The following is a 6,000-nucleotide window of genomic DNA, read 5'->3' as shown; positions in this document are numbered from 1 at the left end:
AAAAAAAAAAAAGAACAAACCTGGGCTTGTGATCTCTCTCTGCCTCTCCTCGGCCTGTGACCTCAGGCTCCTGCCTTACTGGTCCTTGGTTTCCCTATCTGTAGAATGGGATAATAAGATTGTCACCCTCATGGCCTGGTGTGTAAGTCTTCGGTGAGCTCAGACATGAAGTGCTTAGCAGTGTCTAAGACATGTTTATTATTATTGCTTTTCCAAGAGCGATATATTTTTATTTATTTTTAATTTTATTTTTTTGGCCTCACTGCGTGGCTTGTGGGATCTTAGTTCCCAGACCAGGGATAGAACCCACGCCCCCTGCAGTGGAAATGCAGAGTCTTAACCACTGGACCGCCAGGAAGTCCCTCCAAGAATGATACGTTTTTGAATTAAGTGATACAGGCTGACACCAGCTCTAACAATCAGTCTGACCCACTCTGGTGTGTATGGCTGAGGATCAACCAAACTCTAGGAGGTAATCAAGGAACTTTATACAATACCAGGCAGGAAGCAGGGGCCAGTTGACATTGGAGGTCGAAAATTTGCAGTTCATTTGTTTGGGAAATATTTACTGGATGCCTGGTAGGGGTTAGGGCTGTGGCAGGGAAAAGGTGTGGTCCCTGCCTTCCTGTAGTTGGCAGGAAGAAATCAGGGAGCTCACCTTGCAGACCCTGTTCTCTCATGTCTGTAAGTTGAGGCTCTCATAAGCCAACCTTGAAGGGTCCTTGTGGGAATTAAATGAGAACTCCCAGTTTCATGCTTAATGAAAAGTACATGCTATTATGGGTCATCCTTTGATAGGTACAACTAAAGGGAAGGGCACAGTAGGTAGAGGGGACAGTGTAAATGAAGGCCTGGAGGCTACAGACTACAGAGCACATGTGGTGGGTTGACAAATAGGATTAAAGAGCCGTGTGTGTGTGTGTGTGTGTGTGTGTGTGTGTGTGTGTGTGTGTGGTCAGATCAGACTATGTTATGTTAACAAATTCTTAAATCTCACTGGTTTAACAGAGGGTTTACCTCCCTCCGACTGCCCCACCATGATAGCCTGGGTCAGGCTGTTCCCTCTGGTGGCTCTTCTCCAACAGTGACTCGGGGGTCCTGCTGCTTCCATCCAATAACCAAACCCTCCTTAGTCTCCAACACTGGAAAGAGCAATAGAGCAAGGGCACGGGGAGCGGACACTGGCGCTTACTGGCCTGGGACCGGAAGTGACGCTCGCTCGTGACGTCATGATGCTCATGCATACGCTCCCACAGGTGAGAACTCAATCTTCCCCTCCTGCTGGAGGGAAAGCCGGGACAGGTGGCTTCCTGGTGCGCCCCGGAAGGGGAAACGGGAGAGTAAACACATTACATAACCTCTCTAGAGGTGTGGAGGGTGTTCTAGGGCGTTGTACACTTAGACCCAGAGAGCTGTGTGCTGGGTTCTTGGGATATAGCTGTGAATACGCCAGACATGGTCTTTGTCCTTAAGAAGCTCCCAGTCAAATGTGGGAGACACAAATAATTACAAATCATGATGAGAAAGCTTAAGGAAGAATGTATAGAGCTTGAAGAGTATGTATTAGGCAGACCCTTTTTTTTTTTTTAAGAACATTATTTTGTAATTGCAAAAACAAACAAAAGAGAAACTTCAAGGTAGAGATCACCTTACTCCCACTTTGTAGTATAAAGTGTTATTTGTCCATGTTGTCTTCATGTCCTTGTCTATGCCACATACACATCTATTTGTACTCCCAGCTTGCCCTTTCAGTAAAAGCAATCAGATTGGTTAAACAGGATTATTTGAAAAGGACATTTCTATGTCAGGATAGGCTGGGTTATGCTGCAGTAACAAACAACCCCCAAACTGCAGCGGCTTGAAATAGAAAAGGTGGATATTCTCACTCTCGCCACATGGAGGATCAGCTTGGAGCCCATGCTGAGAGATCTTAAACATTGCCCAGTGGCATGGGAAAGGCATAGAGTGCTCTGGTCTGGCACCAGTAATTAAATGCTCCAGACTGAATTCACATGTGTCATTTTTGCGCATACCTCGTTAGCCAGAATTAATTACATGGCCCCACTCAAATGTAGTGGGGTCAGGGAGTGCAATCCTTTCAATTGCTGGGCCAGTGGGGAGTTAGAAAAATATGGCAGATAGCATTAATGAACGTCTAAACACTTTAAATGTTTTATTTTCATCAAGAACATTTTAGAAAGACATTCGTCTCTTCCCTCTGTGTAGAACCAAGACCTTTTTGTTGTTGTTGTTTTTTCGCTGCGCTGGGTCTTCGTTGCTGTGTGTGGGCTTTCTCTAGTTGCGGCCAGTGGGGGCTACTCTTCGTTGAGGTGTGCGGGCTTCTCATTGCGGTGGCTTCTCTTGTTGCGGAGCACGGGCTCTAGGTGCGTGGGCTTCAGTAGTTGCGGCACACGGGCCCTAGAGCACGCGGGCTTTAGTAGTTGTGGCACATGGGCTTAGTTGCTCCGTGGCATGTGGCATCTTCCCGGACCAGGGATCGAACCCGTGTCCCCTGCATTGGCAGGCAGATTCTTAACCACTCTGCCACCAGGGAAGTACCCAAGACCTTTTCTTTAAGTATACGTCTCCCAGTTCTCATACAACGTCACATGCTTGTATAAACTGCACCCATAAACCACCAAGTCATTTATCATTTCCAGTTCTTTTTAAAAAGTGACCTGAGAGGGACTTCCCTGGTGGTGCAGTGGTTAAGAATCCACCTGCCAATGCAGGGGACAAGGGTTCGATCCCTGGCCCAGGAAGATCCTATATGCCACGGAGCGACTAAGCCCGTGCACCACAACTACTGAGCCCGCGTGCCTAGAGCCCGAGCTCTGCAACAAGAGAAGCCACCACAATGAGAAGCCTGCGCACCGCAACGAAGAGTAGACCCCGCTCGCCGCAGCTAGAGAAAGCCCATGCACTGCAATGAAGACCCAACGCAGCCAAAAATAAATAAATTTATTTTTAAAAAAAAGTGACTTGAGAACCTAAAGACACTTATCAAACAAACTGAAGGCTGGACCTTCCTAGGTTTTTATGAGCTTTTCCGTTTAATCGTTTACGGTTGCTTTGCTTGCATCTAATTTGGCAGCATTTTATTATTTTTTTAAGTAGCTCACTTTTATTCTTTCCAATGCAGGCAACCTGCTTTGCATACAAACAACTCTCTTGCATTAATATTTAATTTATCTGATAGGGTTAAGTTATTAACTAAAACATGGCATAAACAGGTTTGGTAGCAGCTACTCCTCAGGAAGTGTACAGCTTAACAGATGGGAGCAGAATTGCTTTGTCATAATAGTAGCCAGCTAGGCTGGGTAGGTTTTACAGATAAATGAACAGTGGCTTGCAAACTGGCAAATTGGGTAAGCTAGATGGTTTCAGAGAGCCGTACTGTAATATTACTAATAGAATTTCAGCCTGTGTTTTCATTTCACATTCTGACATGTTGCCATTTTGCTCATGCTGGAGTGTATCCTGGCACCCCTTTCTCCATGCTTAGACAATCCTAGGAATTCGTACCAACGCATGTGTCCTGATGGGATCTGAGGGATGGGAAGGCATCAACTAGGTGGAGGACAGAAAGGGCACAGAAGAGATCAGCCTGAAGAGAGCAGTAGGGGTCCCACCATGCAGGGCTTTAGAGAAAGAGTTTGTATTTAATTCTAAGGGCATTGGGAAGCCATTGGAGTGTTTTGATTAGCGGAATGAGAGTCAAGGTGGCAAGAATTAGGAGGCTGTTACCTAGGCAAGAGATCACAATGGCTTGGACTGCTAAGAATGGTGAGAACTGAGGATTTAGGGAGATTAAGGAAGAGAAGGAGGCTTCTGTCCCTACAGTTCTTTCTCCTTCCTGCTGCCAGCGGTGGGGTGTCCTGACATTGTCAGGGCTCTGGAGGTAACTGTTGATATCAAACTTGCAGTCTGGGTCCAGTGAGCACCGGTTCCCTATTTGGCCACAATCCAGGCCAGATTTGGGGCTCAGGATGGGGCAAGATCAGCCCTGGGAAACCCTTGGGCAAGCAGCTTAGTGGGTCAGGCAAGCAAGGATGAGAAATATGACCTTGCCTGGGGCTTCTCCTCAAATTTCATGCGTCTGTCCTCTCATTTGCTAGTTGCCCCTCATAGATCTGACCTCTAAAGGGATGGAGTGTCCCAGTCTTTGTCCACACACACCTCCTCGTGATCTCTCATTCATTCTCATAAATTCCAACACTGAAGGCTCCCGAAATTATATCTCCAGACTCCCCTATCCAAATTGTTCAGTCAACATCTTAAATGTACCTCATAGAAACAAGTGATATTTCCATCTCCCCCCTCACTGCCCCCCTCTCCTCCCATAGTCATTTCCCTTTCACAAAATGACACTTCTGTACAAGCAAAAACCTTGGCATCTCTTCACCCCTCTCTTTCATTCACTCTCTGCACAAGTCCTTTCGGCTCCAGTTTGAAACTAAATTGTGAAAGTGACCACTTCTACTGCGGCCACCCTGCCTGCGATCCAGCCCACCTGTGCCTCTCACCTGGATTATTGCCATAGTCTCCTCTCTGCCCTCCTGCTCCACTATCCCCTACAATCTTATATTCAACACAGCCAGAGGGATCCTTAAAAAAAGATGTTAATATATCAAAAATTATTTTTCAATAGGCAACATTTGTATATGGTAAGAATTCCAAATAGTCTAAAAGAATAAACTGAGTCTCCTTTCCACTCCTGTGACCCCTTCCCCACTCCGTCTGCTGCCTTCTCTCCTCAGAGGTGACTCTGGATCCCAGCTGCTTCTGCAGACTTGTAGAGACATGGTGTGCATAACTCTATGCATCCTGTGAACGATTTGTTTAAAATGTAGATGAGACTATGTCCCTTCCTTGGTAAAAAACCTTTTGCTGGTTCCCCAGCAAAGTGAGACTAAAATCCAAATTCCATCCCAAGGCTATAGGACCCTGCTTGTGGCACCTGGCCAGTCTACACTTGCACAGCTCTCCTCCACTCTCACTCTGCTCCAGCCATACTGGCCCCCCTTGTTTTCCTTCCTCTTTCAGGATTTGTGCCCTGGCTGTTCCCTCATCTTAGCACACTCTTCCAGACGATGTGGAGTTGCAGGCTGCCTAAAGGTCACTTTCCTGACTTCTCACGGTCACCATCCCACCCTTCTGTGCATTTTCTCTATAACACTTATCACAAACTGCGATTATTTATTTTCTCCAGTGGACCTGGTCTGTTTGGTCACCACGGTATACTCGTTGCCCAGCACAGAACTGGAAATGGTACTAATAATGATTTTAAAAGGAGAAAAACTACCATTTAGGTCGTTACTGTGCCAGATACCGATCCTAATACTTTATTAACTCATATGATCCTCATAACCATCTTAGGGTTAGCTATTATCCACATTTAAGAAACAAGGAAGTTGAAGCAGGAAATCTTACACAACTACTAGTAAGTGAATACGCAGTCCTTTAATCGTTGAGTGAATGTGCGAATCAATGAATGGCCCCGAGAGGCGAGTGGCAAGGAGATGCAGAGGGAGGCAGGCGGAGCCTAGGGCCCGGGGACCAATGGGCACGCAGCTGTGACCGGCGGCGTCTCCTGGGGTCTCTGGCTCCGCCCAGGCCGCCCGGCGGCCGCTGGGAGTTGTGGTCCCCTGCCCACCTAGCCACGTCACTGCCTTCAAACCCTAAGTCCTCTCCTTAGGCCTTGTACGACCCGTATTCCCGAACTTCTAGGTAGGTTCCCTGGACCCTAGGCCTATTATTCCTCCTTTTCCTTACATGTCTTGATGCTCCCGGCTCCGCAGGTCTGGGTCTCGGGGCACGGTCTCCCCTGCCACCCCCCCAGCCCACTTGGTATCACCCTCTACGTTCATCTCCTCCGGTCACCCTTCGGTCTGGTGTTTCCAGCCGCGCCCCCCTGAAGTGGTTTCTCTCACGTCCTCTCAGTTCCTCCCCTCCGTGCTCGAGCGGCCCATAGTATCTTCCAATTGCCGTATTCCCCGC

This window comes from Phocoena sinus, chromosome 19 (genome assembly GCF_008692025.1).
Source record: "Phocoena sinus isolate mPhoSin1 chromosome 19, mPhoSin1.pri, whole genome shotgun sequence".
Classification (NCBI taxonomy): Eukaryota; Metazoa; Chordata; class Mammalia; order Artiodactyla; family Phocoenidae; genus Phocoena; species Phocoena sinus.
Note: the sequence above shows the minus strand (reverse complement) of the source record.